We start from the raw sequence: 21,283 nt of genomic DNA, 5'->3' as shown, positions 1-21,283 counted from the left end.
TGTCACCATCCCTGTCCCTGTCCCTGTCCCCATCCCACCCCATCCCCATCCCCATCCCATCCCCATCCCATCCCCATCCCATCCCATCCCCATCCCCATCCCCATCCCCATCCCCATCCCCATCCCCATCCCCATCCCCATCCCATCCCCATCCCCATCCCCATCCCCATCCCCATCCCCACCCCCATCCCCACCCCCATCCCCATCCCATCCCATCCCATCCCCATCCCCATCCCCACCCCCATCCCCACCCCCATCCCCATCCCCATCCCATCCCATCCCCACCCCCATCCCCATCCCCATCCCATCCCGTCCCTACATCCCGCCTGGTGGAGCCGGGGCCGTCCCGGGGGAAGTTTGTACGTGTTATTGTGCGAGCCGGGGGCAGCTCCTAATTGGGAACAAGCACATAAAAAGGGAGAGAAAAGCGCCCTCCTTCCCGCCTGAATGGCAGGGGAATAAACAGGCGCTGCCTTTGTGCCTCCCGTTTGATTTTGGGAGACTTCAAAGCCTCCCCGCTCCTGCCGCACAAAGGGCGGCTGCATTTGCTCTTTTGCCACCCGGATCAAAGCCCCGCGGCGGGAGGACACCCATAAATGCTTGTAAAGCTCAGCGGTGCGCGACGCCAGCGGCCCCCGGCCCCCCCTGTACCCCAGCTCCCGGGCGATGCTGAGCCCAAGCTGTCATTGCCGGCCTGCCCATGCACCCAATGCCACGGGGTGCTATGGGTGCTGAGCCCCCTCCGCCCCAGGTGGGCATCCCTGTGGGCCCCCAGCACCTTCCACCGCAGCCCCACATGGGGCAGGACAAGCAAACGCGGCCCAGGTGGGGCTGGGGGACCCGGGGAGGGACACGTCCACCCCCTGCCACTGTCCTGGGCTGTAAGGGAAAGTGAGCTGCTGCTGAAAAATCGACCTTTGGAAAAACGGGGGGGGGAAATCTGTGTTTAAATCAGTTCTCTGCCCCACTGGTGACAGAGGTGGGAGCCCTGCGAGGATGCGGACAGGAGCATCTCCAGCCGCAGGTGTGCGTGAGCCCCGCCGGTGGGGTGGGCGCACAGGTGGGGGAGGCCTCCCACTCCTTTCCCTCGGTTTCCAAATTCACCCCCATAAATCCTCCCAGGACCCGGAGCCCCCAGAAAACACCCCTGCAGAACGGGGTGGCCGTGAATCAAAACCGGCCCAGAATTGCGCCTCGCCCCGGCCTCTGCCGTGCCGGGGAGGCCGGTGCCTCCGCTTGTCCTCCGCTCGGCGCTGAGCCCCCGTAACCAGATTTACGGCCAAGGGCTGGGATATATCACGCGGGGACAGAGCCGTTCATATCCTGTACGCGTCTTCATCAATCTTCCCGCTGCTCTCCTCGGGAAGGGGAACCCCATGTCCTGGCTGGGGTGAGATGGGGCTGGGGGGGCTCCGACCCCTTCGTCCTGGTGGTGGCCAGGCCGGGCCTGGTGGCACGGGCACGGGCACGGGATGGGGGCAACAGATCCCGTGTGCTCGCCGGCAGCAGTGGTGGGGGCGGCAGCTCCCAGCGCCGCCTTCCCAGAGGTCGTGGATCAGCTGTAATGACTCTTGAAGCCTGAATTTGTTTGCCCGAGGCAGTCTGCTGAAAATTAATATGCACAGTGGCGGGATCCTTCTTATCCAGCGTGGATGTCATCTCAGGAGCGCTTTGAGTGAGGGGAACATAAACCAAAGCTGAGCATATCTGACACAGGAGCGGCACGGGAGACAATGCTCTTATCAGAGGAGAGACACCAACAACCGGGCTTTATACATTTTTAATAAATCATTTTGAATTCTTGACTGTCAAGAGAATTGAATCAGGTGCTTCCCAGGCTGGAAGGGAAGCGGGGCTGCATGGGCACCACCGGCACCACCGGCACCACCGGCACTGCGACCCCACGGAGACAAACATGCGGTTGGAGCCAGCCTGGGCTCCTGCCCGTGTCTCTGCACGGTGCTGGGAGCCCCCACGGCCCCTCTGGGATTCCCTCTGCCCCCAGCCCCATGCCTGCTGCCCCCCAGGAGCGGGGAATTACCTCAGGGGCTGTGCGGGGCCTGCGAAGAGGCGCAGGGGAAGGGGGAGCCTGCTGAACCAAGCAAATTGCAACTCTTCCCCTTTTCCAAATGTCAGCAGATTCGGAGGGGAAAGCAGCAAATAAGTTAAAGGTGGAAACCCCCAGGGAACCTCTAACTCACTCAGCTTCTGCTTCTGGATCCCTGGCTCCCAGCCCCGCTCCTCATAACCCCGTGCCCCCGTGGGCTGCCTCCCCGTGCAGAGACCACCCTGCCATCCAGGCTGCCAGCGCTCGCTGGCACCGCTCGGTGAACTATTAATTAAGCGGGATAATCAAGTCGTTTGGGGGAGAGACGAAATGGTTTCGGATCAACAAAAGGGAAATAAAAGATCTGCGCAGGAGCGAGGTGCAAAGCGCTGCACCAGAGGGATGGGGGCAAGAGCAAAGCGTGGCACCGAGCTCCCCTCACCCCGTATTTGCAGGAAATTCCTTGCAAAGCCAAAAGCTTTGGCAGAGTGAGTTTTGGGGGTGAACCCCCTGTGAGAGCAGGAGCTCTGGGAAGGATGGGCTGCAGTTCTGGGGGTCTTTGGTGGAATTTAAGGTGCCCTGGGGCCTGTCAGGTGGGTGGCAGCCACCTCCAGGGGTGGGGGCACGACGCACCCAGAGGTGGCTGCGATCGCTGACCCCTCTCGGGGCTGGAGCAGGGTTTTGGCTGCAGTGGGTGCAAAGCATGGTCCTGAGCGGGTCCCCACGCTGACAGGGTGCCCTCCCTGCAGACACTGGGGTTGTTTGTGCCAGGGCTGCTGATGCCCCCATGGAAAATGTGCTGGCTGCTGCGCAGCTGCCTGGGAGATAACGCAGGCTGCCGGCTGCCCCGGGACCCGGCTGAAACGGATTTGTTTCAGCTGAATAACTCATGGAATCTATAAATAAACCAGGGAAAGGAGGAAAAAAAAATCACCAAAAGCACATGAGCTTCTGCCTTTTTGACCCCTGGATTGCTCGAGGTCCTGCCCCAGCGCCCCATCTCCATCCCACCGCAGCAGGACTGTGGGGGAGATGCCTCGGGACACCCCCAGAGCCTGCGGGAACACAGGGACACGGGAGGCGTCTGCACGTGGCAGAGCTCATGGTCTCCTTTCCCAGATGGGTCTTTGACACCCTGAGCAGCCCTGTCCCCTCCAGACCCTTGGGGTCCTTCTCATCGGGCTGGGCCCGGTGCTGGGGGTGGTTTGGGGCTCCGGGAAGCCCAGCAAAGGGCAGGACAGGAGCATTTTCTCCCCATGGGCTCCCCAGTGGATGAGACTCTGCTCTGGGCCGTGCTGGGGACACTGGAGATGCAGGAGGTGCTCAGCAGCAAGCCCACAGCTGCACATGGAGCAAGGGGTGGCAGAGCCTCTGTGCTGCAGCCTGGAGAGCCCCCGGCTCCTTCCCCCCCTTCCTCCTCCTCCTCCTCCTCCTTCACGCCTGGCTGCCCGTGGCCATCTCGCTCCGGCTCGCAGCTCCCCGTTTGCTCTCCCAGCAGATGTTGGTGTCTCTCCTCTAACGAGCGCTTTAACGCTGGGATTTCTCTCGCCCCCCCGGACTGGGGAGCCAAAAGCTTGACGTCTCCCATCAGCATCAAAGTCAGTCGCCGAGCACCCCGCAAGTCCCCCCCCCCGCACCCCGCGGCCTTCTGGCGCTGCCGGGGCCACCACCGCGGTGACAGGGACGACGAGAAGACACCCGGCCACTGCTGCCTCTCTGGTGCTTTCCTGCTGGCCCTGGTGGGCTCGTGCACCCCGGTGGGCACAGAGACCCCGAGCCGTCCCCGTTAGCCCCCCTACTCCTACAAAACAGGGACCAGGGGTCCCCCAAGGCATGCAGAGTGGAGGTGGCTTCGTTAACAGCACAATAAACCATTGCCCCAGCGGGCTAGGGTCCTCCCCGCTGCGGCCGGGCAATCCAGCGGGGCATCAATTAACGAGGGGCGTTAATTAACGGGAGGGAGGAGCGGAGGCCCAGCCTGTCCCTGGTGTCCTTCAGCCTCCCCTTTGTGTCCGGGAGCACTCGGAGCAGGGCAGGAACCAGCGATCCCAAATATCGACGGCGGGCCCAATCAATGCTATCTCCTTTTTCCATGCCTATGAGCTCATTGATTTTTTTTTGTTGTTACCTCTCTGTTTATGTAATGTCTGAACTTTGCACAACTGAACCGTTTAATGTGCAGAAAAGAGCCCTGTTGCCATGAAAACGGACCTGCAAATGACAGCATGAATGCTGAGATATCCCTGTTTTATTGGACCATACTGAATGTATTTTAACCTTGATAAGTCAATAACTTTTCGTACAAAAGGAACCAAAGCAGATAGGCTTTCAGAGCCTTGAATGCATTTAAACCGGAGAGTAATGGCCCAGTTTTAATCCCCTGGAAATCTTTCTCATTCTGAGGGCCAGTCATTTTCCGAGCAGACTGACATTTTGGTCAAAGAATTACAGCGTGTATTTGTCACAATGAGAGATGAAAATGCTCAGCACTTTGGATTGCTAGCACCAGTCAAAAATAATGATATTAAATTAAAGGGACACTGTCATCTCAAAGATCACAGGGCCGGGGCTGGCTCAATGTTAGAGCCCTGCACATCCCTGCTTTACGAGTGCGACGGGGATCAGAGGCGAGCAGCCGGAATTTAGGGCTCTGGGCTGCGCTCCCAGGTGCTGGGGGGAATTACTGCCCCGCTCCAGCCAGGAGCCGGCCACTGCATTATTTATTTGCGCTAAAGCAGAAGGACTTTTACAAAATCCCTCTCCTTCGGCAGCGATGGCTGCCTGCTTCCTTTTTGCAATTCAATCCCTTCGGATGTCGGAGCGGGGCCGGGCTCGCTTTGCAGCCCTCATTCATGAGCAGATTAAGGCTCGCCTTGTGTTCCCAACACTGCTGGGGGAAATTTATGTTCCGGTATTCACGGGTTGCCTGAGTCACAAAAGTGTTCCTCCCCTGGTAAAATCCTAAAAAAAAAAAAAAAGAAAGAAAGAAAAGAGAAGGATGTAAACGGGGAGGCCAGAGCTGCCTAATGGTGTCTTCTTGAAGGCAGTGGCGAAACTCCCACCTTTTGAAGTCAGCTGTTCCCACATGGATCTCCTCCCCAGCAAAAACGCTGCCACCCTTTCAAGTTCCCGTGAGTGACTTCAGGTGGTTACAACATTTCCTGAGAAGAACGAGGTCTCCTTTTTATGCTGAATAAAAAGCAATCTTTCTTTCTGACTTGCTAATAGCTTTGATTAAATTATCTTTGAAAAATCCAAGTGCTGTTCACAAATCTATAATGGCTTTATTCTTATCGCTAGCCTGTATTGCAACACAGAAAGCAGATAAATAAGCTGCGGAGAACTTCCAAAGCTGCACAAGAACCTGCCAGATCTATGAGCTAAAAATGTTTGAACTGAAACAAATGAATAGTATGAATAGCCCTGCTCAAAGAGGGAATTTATTCAATATAATGTATTTTCATAGGGAGGATAATACGTATTATAATTACACGGAGGAATCACTCTCCTGAAAGCATATCTAGCTATTATTTTAATTTCTCAACCTCCAGCGTTGGCTGGATGGGGAACGGTGCTTGGAGCCTCTGCGTGCGTGGCAGAAGTGGAGATTCACGACGTCGGCTTTGCTCCCCCACAACCGAATCCCTGGAGGCTGGGGGAGCTGCCCGGGGCTCCAGGGGCTGGGAGGACCCCGAGAGGAAGCCAAAACTCCCCAAAATGTGCACGGCAGGGCCGGGAAAAGCGAGCAGGAAGGCAGCGAGCCCCGTGGCTGGCCGGGCTGTTTTGGGTGGTTGGTTGTGGGGTATGGGCATGGTGCAGAGTGGTGCACCAGGGGGGTGGGATAATTGTGCCCACCTCGTGCCCTTGAACCTGTGGGCATGAAATGGGTGTCGGTGTCTAGGAAGGAGATGTGAGTTGGCCCTGGGTGATGGGAGATAATGTGGGGGGCTTTGCCATGCTGAAACAACAATGACCAGGCAATCAAACATAACGAAGCGGTGCTCGTGCCCCTGCACAAGGGGTGGCTGCGGGAGGCAGCGGGGCTGGAGGACCGGGTGGGCACGGCAGGCGTCATGGGGCATGGCGGAGGCTTGCTAGGAGGAAACAGGGCATGCAGGCTGAAATGGGCCTTTTCAGGGCATTTTCCCATTGCACCTCCTGGAGAAGAGGGGGGGCCGTGGCACCCCACGGGCATCCACCCCCGCGGCCCCCTCGGGGACCCCACGAATCCCTCGGCCCCACCGCATTATCCAGCGGGACTACAACCCCCACCGCGCCCCGCGGCGCCCAGAGGCTGCGCCGGCCCGCGGCGCCGCGCGCGGGGCACGCCGGGAGCTGTAGTCCCGCCCCTTGCCCGCGGCGAGAGGAGCGAGCCGGCGGCGGCTTCGAATTTTCCCGCGAAAGGCGCGCGTGGGGGAGAGGCCCCGCCCCTCGCCGGGACGCGCGGCGGCGTCGCCGTGGCAACGCGCCGGGGGCGGGGCCGAGCCGCGTGCGGCCGCCGGGCCCCGCGCGGGGCGCTCAGAGCCGCCTCAGCCGCGAGCCGGGCGGGAGGCAGCGCCCGGGGCCGCCCTGCACGGCCCGGCCCGGCCCGGCCCCGCGCGGCGTTAACGGCACGGCCCGGCCCGGCCCGGTACGGCACCACACGGCACGGCACGGCCCCGCCGCCATGGAGCGCTGAGCCGCGGCCGCCCCTGCGCCACGGGCCGGCGGGCACCGAGCGCCGCCGCACAAAGAGGAGAGGAGCACGATCCGGAGCAGGATCCGGAGCGAACCCGGAGTAAACCCGGAGCAGACCCAGACCCCGGAGCAGGACCGGGACCGGACCGCGATGTGACGTCCGCGCCGCTCCCCGCGAAGCGATTTTGCGGATTTTCCCTCTCGTCGATTTTCTCCTTTCCGCCCCTCGCCGTTTCGCCCTTTTTCCGCCCGTATTTTTTTTTTTGTTAATTACCTTTTTTTTTTTTTTTTTCCCCTCGCCGGAGCCTTCTTCGCACGCTGGCCGCGCACGGGGCGGGGCGGGCCGCGGGGCCGGGCGGGCGCCGCCGCCGCTGCACGGCCCGGGGGGGGCGGCCCCGCACCGCAGCGGCCGGAGCCGGACCGGATCCTGCTCTGACGGTAACGGGCGGGGGCGGCGGGCACCGGGGCGGCGGCTTGGGGGGGGGGGGGGGGCACAGGGTTGGGGGGCAGCGGGGGGGGGGGGTGAGCATCCCACCGCACCGCACCGCAGCCCGGAGGACGGGAGCAACTTTGGCTTTGGGGTGGTTTTTTTTTTGGGGGGGGGGGCTTTTTCATCGAATCGCAAAGTGGAGATGAAATAATGGACCCGCCGCCGGTGCCTCTCCACGAGGAAAGCCGGCACTCGGCAACCCTGAGGTGCTCCGGTACCGGTACCGGGTCCTGCTCCGGGCAGCGGGGACCGGCCCCGGCCCCCGGAGCCCCCCCCCCCAAGCCACCGGCGGCGGAGCGAGGCCTCCCGAGCCCCCTCGGCCCTGGATACAGCCGGCCACAAAGGAGCGCGGACAACCGGGAGCGCCCCTGCCGTGGCTCCTGGAAGAGCTTCCTCCTGGTGTCAGCTAGCGCCGGGGCCGCGGACGAGACGGATTCCCTGCGAGGCACCCGGCGGAGCCCCGGGGGCTGGAGGAGAGGCTCCGCGGCAACCCCGGGACCGTCGGCGCTGGCATCGGAACCGAGGCACCGGGCGACCGCTGCGGGAACGCGGAGCGAGGCGTCGGCGGCGCCGTCCCCGAGCAGCCGGATCAGAGCCGAGAGCTCACGGGCACGCAGCAATCGCCCAGGGAAAAGCCGGAAAGCTGTGCCCGGGGAGCTGCCGCTCCGCTCCCGGTGCGTCCCCGAGGAGAGGCAGCGGTGGAGCCGCGCACGGTGCTGGCCGAGGCCGCGATCGCCTGGCGCTGGGCAGCAGCGGCTCGCCGGGGTCCTGGCATCGGGGTGGCCGTGCAGGGAGCTCTGCGGGGCGCGCACGCCGGTGCGGGTGCCCTGGGACGTGTGCTCTCGCTCGGTGGCCGTGGGCAGCCTGCCTGGCTGGGCGCACGCTGCTTGGAGGGCAGTGTGTGGAGTACGGGAGCCGCCTGCCCTGGGGCTCCGTGGGCAGCACGGCGGGGCCATGCGGCCCGTGCCTCGGTGAGGAGCACCTCGGGTCTTATTCGTGTGGATTTTGTGGGGTGTAGCAGCCTTGCTGCCTCTCCACGTCTCCGCTGCGGGGTTTTACCGCTTGGCGTGCCCAGCGTGGGGCACGTGCCGCTGGCAAAGGCAGTCGTGGCAGGGACAGGATGGATGTGGGAAGCATCCCTGCCCGGCCGGTCCTCTCTGAGCAGCTTTCTCCCCGTGTCTGTAGGAGCCGCGTCCCTTTGGAAATGCGTACGGCTTCCAGGAGTGGGTTTTCCGGCACCGGTGCCGGGGCGAGCCGCCTGCTGCTGGGTCAGGCTGCCTCGAGGCCGCCGGCACGAGAGCGAAGCTCTCCGGGGCCTTGCTGTGACCTTGCGTTTAGAGCGGGGAAAGGGAAGGCAATTCTTCATCCGCAGGAGCGCGGTGTGTGTGTGTGTGTGCGCTCCCGTCCTCGCGGAAGGCTCGCTTGGCAGTTTAGTAGGTCAGCAATGGAGGGGCGCCTTGTCTGCGCCGGAGCAGCGCCGGCTGCGCGATGGGCCTGTTTCAGCCGACCGTGGCATTAAAAATTGAAACCTCTCGCTGTGAATATTTATCCCGAGGCTGGAGCCGGGAACGCCACGGGGAGACGGGGCTGCTGCTCCGACAGCCGCCGGCGGCTGCCGCGGAGCCCCTGCGGGGGAGCTGCGACACCTCCTCGCCTTCGAGACCCTCTGGTTCTCCGTCCTATTTGCACCTGAACCACGCTTCCAGCCCTGAGCAAGCCGGGGACGAGCCTGGTCTCGCCCGGTTTTTAATTGCAATCTGCTGCCCTGCCTGGGGAAGGGCCGCAGCTCCCGGGGGCGAGGGTCCCCCGGCTCCCACGCCCCCGTGGCGGCGGCCGTGTGCCCGCAGCCGTCCCCGAGCTGCCCCCGTGCTCCCCTCCTGTGCAGGATTAGTGCCGCCCGCCTGCGCCATGCCATCCCTTTTGCCTGGGGCAGGTTCCCCGTGCTGCTGCGTGCCCGTGGCTGGTTTGTGGGAAGCGGGCGGCGAAGCCGCGGGGCCGGCCACGTCCCGGTGCGTTTGCTCGGAGCCGGTGTGTGCTGGGGAGACGAGGCCGTGGCGGGAGCCTCGTGGTCCCGGCGGCTCCTTTTGGGGTGAGCGTGGCCTCGATTTGCCCCCTTTCCCCGTTACCCTGGGGATCTGCTCAGCCTTTGCCCTCCCTGCGTGGCTCGGGGGGGCACCAGCAGCATCTCTGGGCAGGATCAGGCCCTGTGTCGATGCTGCCCGAGCTTTGGCATGGGGGGGGGGTGCTGTGCACGGCTGAGCACCCCCGAAGCTTGCGGGTGCCGGTGCCGGCGGGGACGCCGCAGCTGCGGGGTGGGCTCGGGGGGGGGCTGCAGCTGCCGGGGCACCGCACCCGGCCCCCGGCCCCCGTGCAGCCGCATGTCCGTCTGCAGCGGGCGCATGCATGCAAAAATAAGACATTTCTTCTTTCTCTTCTGCCTGCGCATTCCTCAAAAAGCTAATATTCATGAAAGGTAATTCAATCAAACCGCGATGCCTATCAGCTAATGCAGCAAAGCTGGCGCAGGGGTGAGAATGGGAGCCAGGAACACAAAAGCCCTGTTTTATTACCTCCTGCTTGCCTGAGAATTGCTTTTCTCCCTCGAGTGAGCCGGCTAAAGCTGGCTTTATTATGTTAACCTATTTGCGTGTCAAGAGCTATTGTGCCTCTCTTTATCTGTGTTTGTATTTGCTCGATGCAGGGAATAAAAGGACGAGGCGAAAATGGATGGCTGGTCAGTGCTTTGCACTCTGGGGGCACTGATTGGTTGCTAAGTGATTTGCATCCCCGGTAATCGCTTTTATCTCGGAAGGATGTCGGGTATAATTATAAGCCTACTGACATCTTTTGAAATCTGCCTAATGGGTGTTTTTAATTTACATGGGAAGCAGGGGCTATTTGTGTTGCTCTGATTACAGGTTGTGCGAGCGTGTGGTTTAAAATATAGATATTTCCCTAGACGTGGGGGACCGTGAGCGGTGAAGCCGGGGTTTTTGGCCGGGCCCTGCTCTCCTGGGGACGGGTGGAAGCGCAGAAGTCGCCACGCTGCACCTGACTTGGGGTTTTCGGCTCTTCCAGCCCGGCTGTGCAGCCGCCACCTCTCCCCACGTGCTCCGCCGGCCCAGCCCCATCCCAGGGCGCACAAAGCATCAGCTGGTTTCTTTCGAAGCCCCGCAAAATAAAATGAAGGCGAGCTCCCAGCCCGGTGCGGACCGTGCCCGGCTGTGCTCATTGTGCCCGTTCGCCCCCCAAACCCAGCTGGGCCGGTGAGGTGGGAGCCCCAGGCTCCCCTCCTGGTTTTCCATTCCAGGGAGCTGGGATGGGGAGCAAGTACCCGACTGGGGGAGCAAATACCCGACTGGGGGAGCAAATACCCACGGCTCAGCCCGGCCAGACCCCGGTGCTGATGGGCTGCCCGGTCCCGTATCTCTGCTGGCGCCGCAGCTGATGGATTCGCACGCTGTGCTCAGCTCAGATAACGCTCCCGATCCCGGCAGTCCCCAGGGAGCCCTGGGTGAGGGCACCCTGCAGGATGCGAGCCAGAAGGTGCGCGAGAGCCTGTTGCTGCTGGAGGGCTCCTCAGCCCGGTGCAGGATGCGCTCCTGGTGCGGGATGCGCTCCCAGTGCTGGCATTGGGTTCGTCCCTACTCACTGGGCTGGGCGCATGGGTGCTCTGGCACCGTGCTGGGCAAGCGTGGAGGTGGAGGAACCAAAGCAGCCTGGGCTTGGTTCCCTGGGCTGCTGCCTCTCCTCCGTCCGGGCTGGTGAAACACCGCGGTGCCGAATGGAGAGGGTGGAGGACGGAGCGGCGGGTTGGGGACGCGGCGTGCTGGGGACACGATGGCTCCCTGCTCTGAGACACGCTGGGAGGCGTCTGGTGACCGCCCCCGCAGCCTGCTGTGGTGTGATGACGAGCTGGTAATTAATTTTTCCCCTTGGATGAGGTCAGGGCAGAGCGAGGTGAGGGGAGGGGAGTTTCAGCGCACCCCGCCTTGCGTGCGGGGACAGGGGCGGCCCTGTCCGGCAGGGACACGGGACAGTTCCCCAGGCACAGGGAAAATGTGTTCGCAGGAGGGCAGCTGAGGACAGCGGGGCTGTCGGTGCCCTTGGCGGGTCAGTAATTGGGGCAGGGTGCTGGGGAGCACCCGGCACCCCGGGGTGCTGCGCCCTGCTCCCGCCGGCAGCCCCGGCCCGCAGCACGGCGTGGGCGCCGCTATTTATGGCTGCCTGTAAACAAACTCCCAATGAAAGAAAGTTAATGACCTGAGACTGACAAGAGCCTGCTGGGAATTTTTATAGCCCCTGGGACTCCTTTTGCTAAAGAGAGAACAGAGCAGCGTTTTAACCCAAAGCGGCGAGCCACGTCCCATCCGGCGCGGCGGGGCGAACCCCGGAAAGGCGGCCCCGCCACGGGGCTGGGGGCACACAGGGGCCAGGCGAGAAGGGACGCCCGGGCAGCACGCCACGGTGGCGCTGGGTGCCCTGTGCACGGGGCTGGGGCCCGTGGCCCCCCCATCCCAGCGGGGGCAGGCACGTGTTGGGGTCGGGGATGCTCCAGCCTTGCACCATCTGCCTCTCGCGGGTCGTTTTGCCGCGCTCCGGGCTAGAGCGAGGGCTGGCTCGTCATCGGCGGTAACCAAACACTAATAAAGCCTTAATACCCTGCAGTGGAGAGATTTAGCTGTCAGAGATAAATATTCATGCTGCTTTCTCGGTCAGCTGCGCTCGCACGACAAGGGAGCGGTGGGGGAAGTCGCGGTGGCGGGGGGCACTCGGCAGCGCTGCGAGCCCTGTGCCGTGCCCTCCCCGCACCGCTTGTAGCCGTGCGTCCTGGCTAATTGCATGGTGTAAATACTGCCGTTAGTGGTGCTGAGGCAGGTGGTGCAAGGCAGGTTGTTGGCATGGCCTGGGCTGGCCCAGGGCGCCCCGCTCGCCTTCGTCCCCTGCTCGGCGTAAGCAGCCTACATCTGCGCATCGCTGGATTTGCTGCGAAGAGCTGGCCCTTAAAGCTGACGAGCGGAAGGCTGTCTTAAGTGGTTCAGGTTAATTAATAGTCAGGGACGTGTGCGTTTGTTAAGGGATGCTTGTGGCAGGGGGAGAACCGAAGCCTGACCATCCTCTTTTGGAGAAAGAGGGAGAAAGCGGAGGCGTTCCCAGACAGGGTTGGTGCTTCCCGCACCTCGGGCACCGACCCCGCACCGGTGAGCCCCGTCGGGTCCTGGCGGGGGGCCCGGAGCAGTGCCCGGTGTCCCCACTGCACGCGGTCCTGGCGCTGCCATCCGCCTCCCTTCCTGCCGAGCTGCTGGCCGTGAGCACCCAAAATCCTCATGAAAGCAGCTCGGGCTTCCTTTGAGAAGGAAAAGCCAGGGAAGCAGCAGCGAGCGGTGTCTGGGGGCGCACGGCCCCGGGCTGCCCGTGCTGGAGGCTCGGTGGCGAGGGGACGCGAGTGCCGTGCGGCCACGGTGGGCACAGCAGAGCCGAGAGCTGGGGGTCCCACAGGGGACGTGGGACGTGTCTGGCGTGTGGTGCCGGGGGCTCCTCTCCTCCCCGAGGAGCAGCCCCCTCCGGCCACGTGCTCCGGCTTTCCCGGCACAGACCGGGTGGAAGCGGCAGTTTTTCAGCAGCTGTAATGCTTGGGGATATGAGAGATTAAGGTTAGTGACCATTTTTTAACTCAATAAAGGGAAAGACAAGCTGGAGTCTGCAGTCCAGAGATATAATTAGTTCGCAGCAGTGGTGCTTTCTTGATTTAGCTTCAGAGAGCAGAACAAGACAAGGATGTTATACCCAATTAGCAATAACATACAGTCTGAGCCTCGCTAGGTGAGATAACAAGCCGCTTTTATAGCTCTTCTTTACGGACTTTTTTTGGGGGGGAAGGAGAGGAGGAGGGGGCTCGTGCCTTGATTTCTTCTCATCTGGGAACAAAATGATGGGTCCGGGAATTCCCAGAGCTGAGCGATGCATTGGCCGTAAATAGCCCGGAGCTGCGGCCGGCCCCGCGGGCTGTGCGGTGACCCCAGGACCACAGGGCTGTGCAGGATCCGACCCGGCGAGCAGGAGGACCCTGTCGGTGTCCCGGCCTTCGTGGGCAGCCCCGAGCATGGCCCGGGCTGACGGACAGCACGTGGCAGAGGGTGACTTGTCGAGGCAGCGCCTCGTGCGCCCGTGTCAGCCGCGGTGCTGCGAGCAGCGCGTTCGAGGCAGCCCCGGTTTGTCGTGGGAGCCCTGAGCTTTACGAGGGGACGGCCGATAAAGCAGGGGCCGTGCGAATGTTTCCTGGCCGCTCGCGGTCGGGTTTATGGTCTGCGAACCTGCAGAGCTTTGCCCGCTGCCGGGAGGGGCGCGAGGCCCCGATCACGGCCAGGCGGGCGGCATTGCCGTCCCCTGCGGTCACGGGGCTGGATAACCGGCTGCCTGCACCCCGTGGTGCTGCACCCCCCTTGGTACGGCCGTTCGTTGGCCACGGGTTTGGTTTTTTTTTTTTCCTCCTGTGCAAACCCATGCAATTTGGGGCTGGGGGTCCTGTGCGTCTGGCACCGGTGCCCCGTCCCGCGGCCACGCTCAGGGCCTCCCGGTCCGGGCTCTGCCTCCCGCTGCCGTGCTGCCAGCACAGGGCACGAAAAGGATGTCCTGCAAACCACCCCGCCCAGCAAAAAGTCTGCGATGAAAACTCGGATTAGGTTTAATGAATCAGCTTTTAATAACGGGCTCTGCGGCTGCACGCGGGTTTTTTTGCACGCTGCTTTCCTGTCTTCGCGTCCCCTGCCCCAGCCCATCCCGCGCCGGGCTCCCCTGGTCCGCCCTGGGTCAGGATGCGGCCGCATGGGGCATCCCTGGGGTCCTGGGGCAGCGCCGGAGCCCGGGTGCACCCCTGGTGCCTGCAGCCCCTCCTGGGCACTGTCCCCGTGGGGACAGGGCTGGGGACGGGGACGGGGCCAGGGCCAGCCCGGCGCAGCCGGGAGGAGCCGCACAGCCGCTCCCCGGGCCGTTAACGCACCGCAATGATCATCAGCTCTCGTCGTAATCATTAAGACTATTAGAAAGAAATGTTCGCTTGAAGCTAATGTCAGACTTTCTGTTCTGCTTTGCAAACGCGCACAATTAATGCCAATCAGCTGCGGGAGGAAGCCAACTCGCAATCATGTCTGCTTCATCTCGGCTGTCAGCTGTTGCCATTCCGTGTTGTACATTTTCATACAATTGCTATAAACATAAAAGGGAAACTCCGCGTTCTTCAGAGGGCTCGTGTATTGTTCTGTGTTCATTTTAATTACTCCGCATTCAGCAGCTCATCTGGCCTCGCAGAATAGGCAGGAGAAAGTAGGTCTTTGTAAAACAAATATATAAATCTTGATAGATGCCTTATTTTCCCATTCAGTGGTTGCGTTGCATTATCTATGGCTAAATAAGAAAAGCCTGTTTAATTTTTCTTTAGTGGGAGCTTTCTCTGCCCCCCCTGCTCCGCCTCGCTCCCCCCGCGGGGGCTCGGGCTCGCTCCTCTCCCCGGGGAAGGCGCGCGGCGAGCGCGGGGCGAGCTCCGGAGGGGGGAAGAGCCGGAATTGCTTGGCCGGATGGTGGCATAATCCTTGTTACAAAAGTACACATCAATTATAAGAATTCCTACAGTAATCTCAGAAATCTATCTTTTCTGCTGAACTGGCTCATTAAAGAGCGCCATTCATTTCCATCTCTCCGGGTGAGAAGGGTTTAAATCCCCAGAGCTTTGTGTTACAAAATAGACTCAGGGTGACGGGCTCTCTTTAAATATTAAAAGAAAGAAGTTGATTTTTTTTTTTTTCCCTTTTCCTTCCCCCAGACTCGCAGCACAGACGAAGCATAACTTAATTAGGCGAGGGCGGCGGGCACGGGGGGCCGGGAGGGCTCTGGGAGCCGGCGCGGTGAATAGCCTCCCATCTGTCGGCGGGGAGGCACGGGGCTGGCCTCAATGCACGTCTTTGAGGGCCCCAGCGTGCTGAAAAGAGCCGTGGCGGTGAAAGGAGCCGTGGCGGGGTCCGTCCCGCAACCCCGGGCTGTGCCACCACCGCCGTGCCAGCACAGAGCCCCTTTGTGTGCTGGGGGACGCGGGGACGGCGGCGGCCGGGCCGGGGTCGCGGAGGGTGCGGGGCGGTGCGCGCGCCGCCGCCGGGCTCTGTGCAAACACGTTAATTTGTTTTCTTTCTTGCCTTGCCTTTCAGGGTAATTGGTTGCATTTGAAGCCTTTGTGAAAGCCTTTGATTATAGTAATTTCGGCAGCGCGATCTACCCTGGATTCCTTCGTTAGATTCTTTCACAGCTCCGCCGCTCGGGGCTGTAATTACCGCGCGGCGCACGCCTGCCCTCGCCGTGCGCGGTGCCGCCGGACGGGCAGCGCGGGGCGGCCCTGGGGGGGCCGGGGGGTGCTGGGCACCTTGGCCGGACGAGCACCAGGGCTGCCGGGTCTCATGGCACACGTGGAGCCCCAGGTCCCCGCACTGTTGCCGGCTGTGATCACATCCCCTCGGGCCCGGGTTGCTTTGCTGCTCCAGGCGCACCCCGGGAAGCTGTGGGCGTTTGGGCTGTTCGGTGCCACGTACGTCGCCAGAGACGCGAGCGGGGTCGAGGCACGGTGTTGGACAGCGGGATTTGGTTTCTGATGGAGAACAAGAGGTGAAGGGCTGGTTTGCTGGTTTTGTTCCCGTCCCACGTAGCGGCCACCTTGGCAGAGACGCGCAAGCGTGTGCCCGTTCCTGTGGCCGACACGTGCTCGGCCGCTCCTCCCCACCTCTGGCTGCAGCGAGGCGGCTCCTTCCCCGTGCTGCCGGTGTGGGCGATGCTCCTGAGCCTGCCAGAGATAAGCCCCGATAATCCAGCACGTGCTGCCTGCAGGTGTCCTACAGCAGCTCCCCGTGGGACAGGGACCTCCCCGGGACCCGAACCGTCCTGCCCCACTGCTGGCGGAGTGGCCGGATCCAGCCACAGCAGGGCTGGGGACGTCGTGCAGGGCATCCACGGGGTGCCATCGGTGGGCGCTCCGCGGGAGCATCCCCAAGGCATGGACAGGCTGTGAGGAGGATGTCAGCACCGGGAATGGTGGCAGAGGGCTGCGGAGACCCAACCGGCTCAGCACCAGCGGGGGAACGGGGCTCGTGCAGCACCGAGCCACAAAGAGTTTTTCTGGGGGCGTGGGTCAAACCCAGCAGCTCCACGTGCTGAGCCGGGAAACCTCTGAGCCACAAACCCCCGAGTCCGATCCGCGCTTGGGCATCAGCATGGGGGCCCTCGCGCCGCGTCCCAGCCCCCCCGGCACGGGGATGCTCCTGGCACCGCTGGGGCCACGGACGGCGCGGGGGCACGGGGCCGCTCCAGTTTCCAGAATCATCATTAACCTGTTAGGGAGAGCTGTTCCCGCTCACAGCTAAAATAGATCTTTAATCTCTGCCCAAAATAGCTCATTTGATGAGAGGCCTCCTTAAAGCTGACACATAAATTTAACCAGGCCGCCCTAGTCCTTCGCGAGGATGTCTGCAAATGCTCAATAGCACTTGAATTGTTTTTTTTTTAATTCCATTGTTACGTACACATCTGATACCTTATTTCTTCCACCAGGTCGTTTGTAACAGTCAGGAGGCAATTTACTTCTGTCTTCTGATTCAATTTGCGCTCTGTGCTGCCGCAGCCGTTTCCCGGCGCGGGGCTGGGCTCGCGGGGGTCACCCCCGCCTTTGTGGCCCCGTTCCCAGGCAGAAGGTTATTTTGGGGGGTTTGATGCTCGTTTGTCAAATGGGCTCGCCGCCCGTGCCGGTCCCACTCCATCTCCTGCCCTGGCAGGATGTGCCGAGAGCTCCCTCTCGTTTCTTTGCTCCTCAAACACTCGGGCGCTTGTTGGGGCTGGCACGAGGCGGCGCTGGGGCCAGGCGGTGCCAGGCTGTGCTGCGGCCCCCGTCCTGCGTGCACGGGGCCGAGGAGGCACCGGCAGCGCCGGGCTCGGCGGGGACGGAGCTGTGCGGGTGACGTCCCCGTGCCCGTCGGTCCCGCCTAGGTTGCAGTTCTGCAGCCTCGGGCCGTTCGTCGCCGCCACGCGAGCTGGGGGCTCCTGCAGCACCGAGGGGAGAGAGGGGTGGGGAAGCAGCAGGAAAACGTTTCCTCCGTAAATAAACGCGGGCGCCGGGAACGCCCAAAGCTGGGACGCTCCTCGCGTTGGAGCCTCGCTCTGACAAGCCCCGCCAGGCTGCCGGCTGCGAACCCAAAGGCCAGGGGCTGCGGCTCCGCTCGTGGCACGCCGGGGTCCTGGCTGCGGGGTCCTGCCACCTCTGGCATCGCTCCCCGGCACAAACCCGGCTTCCAACCGCAGTCAGGGGAGCCGGCAGCCGCTTTAAGATCTGCGGGTTTTAGAGATCACAAGAGGGGTTAGAGAAAATTACCCTTGACTCTTACATGCTAATGTAATCTCTAACCAGATCTGCAGCGCTGCAGCTAAAATTGCTTTTTAGATTAACATTTAATTATTAACAGGGCCCCCTGAAAGGCCTGGGGCTGGAGCGCGGAGGGGAGCGGGGCGCGCGCGGCTCGGCTCGGCCGGCCCCGATGGAGACGTTTGCCAGGCGAGGGGAAGGTCGCGGGCGGCCGGCAGCGGCGCGCCGTGCTTTATTGCTGCCCTCGGCAAGGTGTCGTCAAACTTTCCTTTTTATTTTATCTCGTGCTCCCCGTGATTTACCGCGGGGTGACCTTTCCCGTGTTAGCTCATTCCTTCTGTCCCCGCTGAGGCCGCTCCTCCCTGCTCAGGGTTGAGCAGAAGCCTCCTGCCTGTGTCTGGGGGTCCCCATCCCTGTCCCCGTCCCCATCCCCACTGCCACTGCCCGAGCCCGCGGGGCTCCGAGGTTGCCCCGCGCCTGCTGCCGTGCTGAGCTCCGGCGTGGCTCATTTACGAGGCTTCGTAGCATCCCTGTTCCTGCCCCTCTTCATCTCCCAGTCCCCCAAATTCCCTTTTTATGTTTTTTTTTTTTTTATTTTTTTATCCCAGCTGGCCCCCATTTCCCAGCCAGGCCACGTGCTAGGGACGGGCTGCGTGCTCAGCTTCGTTAGCGCCCGGGCAGGGATGCGCACGCCGCGGCGGCAGACACGGCCCTTTCTTCTCCTAACAAGAGGCCAGCTTCTGCAATCCCCTTTATTCATTGTTCTGCCGAGGCGAGCGGCACAGACCCAATTCAGGCCGAGACTTTGAAAGTTCCCTTTCTTCCCCCCCCCCCCCACTCCCGTCACATTTTCTTTTATCTAAATCCTCGCCTATGAAAGCCTCTATCGACAGCTGCGCTGGCCTTATCTCGCTGGAGGGACCTTCGCGGGGCTCTCGGAGGAGATAAGACCGTCTTATCGGCCTCTGATGTCAGAGAAGGTGCCAAACCCTTCTGTCATTGGAGCTTTAGACACAGAGGGTTGGTTTTTTTTTTTATTAAAGTCACAAAGACCTTGGGTTTATAAATAGTCCGATGGAACGATACGGCCTCGAAATTAGCAGGCTGGGGGCGGGGACGGAGCCAGTGGGAAAGGGGCTGGGGGGGGAGGAGGAGGAGGAGGAGGAGGATGGTCGGAGCTGGAGGGACGCGGGGACGCTGTCCCCCTGCCCACAGCCACTCGAGCAGGGCAGGGCTGGTGGCGGCCCCGGGTCCCGTGGTGCTGCCCGCTCCTGTTCCCAGCCGCGGGAGCCGGGGACGGCGCCGGGTGACGAGCGGTGCCGTGCCCCGTGCCGGCGCCGTCTCACCGCGGGCACGGCACCTGCTGGGGCCTCGCTGGCTCGGGGCCAGCCTCGTCCTTGTCCCCATCCCAACGGCACCCGGCAGCGCGGATGGAGCGGTCCCTGGGCCCTTGGCATGAGCATCCCAGGGCTGTTGGGACTGGGCGGCTCTTCCGTCCTCACCCCATTGCCCCCCTGACCCGGGCTGGCGGTGGTGGCAGCTCCGGGCTCACCGGGGCCACGGTGCCACCAGCCCCGGGGCCGTGGTCGCGGGGTGGGCAGAGGCCGTGCAAACTCGGGGCAGGGCAGCAAAACTGCTGAGTGTTGCCTTTCTTGCCGTGAAAGAGCCGGAGCAGCTTGAACTAAATCGGATCCTGCTGATTGGAATTAGTTCAAACGCAGATGGAGCTAACTAAGCCGGCGGTAAGCGTTCGGGCAGCGCAGTGCCCAATTCCCATCAGCTGATTCAAGGGCTTTTCTGGACGGCATTAACGAAATGCCACGGAGCGGACAGATGCCTATTGTGCGGGGGGCCCGGCCCCCTGCTGCCTGCGGGGCTCGGGGTGCGGGGCCGGGGTGCTGAGCCTGCACCCGCGGGTGCTGCTGGGCCGGGGAGCGCCCGGGGCGGGGGCTGAGCGGGGCCGCGGGGCCGGGGCTGCGCGTGCCGAGCCGGGGACCTCGGCAGTTATTAAGCGTGCGCATTAATATGGGGTGAAGCTCAGCTTAGCTGTCTAAAAAATTGTCTCTGCTAAGAGCTGCGTGACACTGGGCGACGGGGGCAGAGCTGTGATGGGAATTAATCGCCGCCTTTATTTAGTTTGGCGTGTGGCTCCCGCGCCGGCGCGGCTGCAGCGCCGCTGCCCGGGGTACGCGGTGGGGGCAGAGCCCTGCAGTGTCCTGGGGGGGGGGTGGTTTCGCGGTGCCCTGCGGGGGGTGGCAGCCCCCAAAGGGACCCCGGCTCTGCCTGCAGCAGGGTCGGGACCGCGGCTTCGTCCTGCCCCATTTTGGGGCTGCTTGGCCTCCCCGCTCGCTGCTCCGCGGGTGCGTGCCGCATCCCGCCCTCGGCCCCCGTCCCTGGGGGAGCAGCGTATAGGGGACACCCCAGGGCACACACCGCGACCCACGCCTGCCACAGCTGTCCCCAGCACCACCGTTTGCGGCCGCTTTTATGGTCTCAGCCTCGTGCCAGGGCCTGACATGGCACGCATCCGGCCGTGGCACAAGCCACCCGAGACGGGGCACGGGGACGGGGACAACGCGGCTTCCCGGGGCGGCGCAGGGACGGAGGTGACGTCCGCCGCTAATCGGCCAGATGGCGACAACCTGCGGGAGGTCGGCGCGTGGGTGAGGCTCGGGCACGGCTCGGGACGTGGCCGGGGGGGTCCCAGCCCAGGGCCACCCCGCGGTGAGGACGCGGCCACCACCGAATCCGGCCGGTGGCTGCGCGATGAGCCCCCGGTCCCGGCGGGGAGACGCGAGCTCCCGAGCAGTCAAGTGCGCTCAGCCTGTGAATAAGAAGCACTTCATTCTCTTTTCAAACTGTATAATTTCTGCCTGATTGTAATGGCATATTTTAAAATTACCAGAAATCGAAGCCAGAAAATGGATACGGCTGCTTTTACTGCGAGCTGCATTAACAAAGGATATGTAATGCGCGAAATAAAAACACCTCCCTGCCCCCCTCCTCCTTTTTTAAGACAGTAATAGGAGAAAATTGGTTTTGAAACTGAATAAAAGTCCTTTTCAGAGGAAATCATTTCTTTCAGGGTACCTTTGCTGAAAGTAAAATAGTGAATAATGAAAGGTGGTTACATGATTGTCTTTCATTTAGAGAGCGCTAGGACAGATGGAATCTGGGAGAAATGCAAGATTGGAATAATTGCATGGTAACAAGGCGCTTGTTGTGAAATTAGTATCTTAAGAAAGTAGTGAAAAAGGCTTTTACTCATGAATACTTCATTATTAGGAGAAAACAGCACAATTTGGGTTCTCCAGACACCTGCTCGGTATTAAATGACTTCCTCCTCCCCTCCTGCTCCTCACACCTTTCTCTGACGAGTCTCTCGATCTCCCAAACTTCGCAGCGGGGCCGGCCGGGCGCCGCCGTGTCCCCACAGCCCAGGGCCAGGACGGGAGCTCGGGACCCCGAGCCCCGTGGTGGCGGCGGCCGGGAGCGAGCAAGCGTGCGTCCGTGGCCATTTGTCAGCTGAGAGGAGAAGGCAAGCAGTTCCCAAGAAGGCTTGTCCATTGTGCGCAGGGAAAATAAAAAAAAAAAAGATATTTCTGTAATCGCTCAGAGGCGGCCGTTAACCAGGTCGTGCCGTCGGGCGGGCTGTGGCCGGGGCACGCTGGCTCCG

General features: G+C 62.2%; 1 protein-coding gene and 1 long non-coding RNA gene across 3 annotated transcripts in view; one reads left to right on the top strand and one right to left on the bottom strand.

The window, feature by feature from the left end:
* Positions 1-340: 340 nt before the first annotated feature.
* LOC308179688 lies at positions 341-6,307 on the bottom strand. The gene is made up of 3 exons (XR_013940489.1): positions 5,593-6,307; positions 5,110-5,208; positions 341-5,008 (listed from the first exon to the last, which is right to left on the bottom strand). It is a non-coding gene; the product is annotated as an uncharacterized lncRNA (long non-coding RNA).
* Positions 6,308-6,577: 270 nt separating this feature from the next.
* The window catches only part of FAM222A (family with sequence similarity 222 member A), a 28,935-nt gene continuing 14,229 nt past the window's right edge, over positions 6,578-21,283 (top strand). Inside the window, exon 1 of one of the 2 annotated variants that reach the window (XM_080559319.1) lies at positions 6,578-7,162. The gene's annotated coding sequence lies outside the window, so the exon portion shown is untranslated. Of the gene's footprint in view, positions 7,163-7,748; positions 19,350-21,283 lie in introns of those variants that run through there. The other variant, XM_080559318.1, reaches the window with a different exon arrangement.

This window comes from Anser brachyrhynchus, assembly GCF_964034855.1.
Source record: "Anser brachyrhynchus genome assembly, chromosome: 17".
Classification (NCBI taxonomy): domain Eukaryota; kingdom Metazoa; phylum Chordata; class Aves; order Anseriformes; family Anatidae; genus Anser; species Anser brachyrhynchus.
This window is presented reverse-complemented; position numbering and strand designations above follow the sequence as displayed.